Here is an 837-nt window from a genome sequence, read left to right on the forward strand (position 1 = left end):
GGAGACCGTGGAAAACATCCAAAAGCATGTTACAACGTTCCTGAGAGGCATTCCTGTCGAGGAGTTTCAGGGTGCCTTTCAGGCGTGGCAAACACGTCTCCGCAAGTGTATTGATGCAGGAGGAGAGTATTTTGAAGAATTTTAAGCATTTGTACAAGTACGATTAATAAATCTATTTTTCCCAGAAAATGCTCATTACTTTCATAATGAACCCTGTATTATACAAAATGTGAAAAATTTTATGTTGTATCGTTCTTTTTTGTAGGAATAGACTACGTATTTATCTGTTTACTTACAATTTTTTCATATATTTCTTCATTAATTGTTTCAAAGTTTTGCATCTCTATCTCTGTTGAAATTGGTAAACATCTTGGTTTTTGTATCGCTCGTCGTCACTTTTCTCTTATTTGCACATATTTTAGAACGCTTTCTATTGTATTGTTCAGTTTTCTTCAAGTCAAATACCAATCATGTTTATATGTATAATGTTATAATATAGTATTACAATAGTATTGGCAAAAGTGTATGTGTGCATGCGCGCACACAAATTGCTATTGTTATACGCATCATAAGATGCGTATAATAATGACAATTTATGATATGGCTGTCTATCATAGTGTACATACTCCATTTCTTTTAAACATAAAATACCTCTAAATATATCCATTATTTTTAATAACATAGAAAATATATAATTATGTGTATTAGCTTCACTTCTTTAAAAAAAAAATGTATTTACTAATTATTTATACAAATTTTAAAGCAAAATCCATGAACGATTGGACCACATAGAAGCACAATTAATGTAAGTAATATCTGTATATGAGTATGTGTGTA

The sequence above is a fragment of the Wasmannia auropunctata genome, unplaced genomic scaffold, assembly GCF_000956235.1.
Source record: "Wasmannia auropunctata unplaced genomic scaffold, wasmannia.A_1.0 LD336097.1, whole genome shotgun sequence".
NCBI lineage: Eukaryota > Metazoa > Arthropoda > Insecta > Hymenoptera > Formicidae > Wasmannia > Wasmannia auropunctata.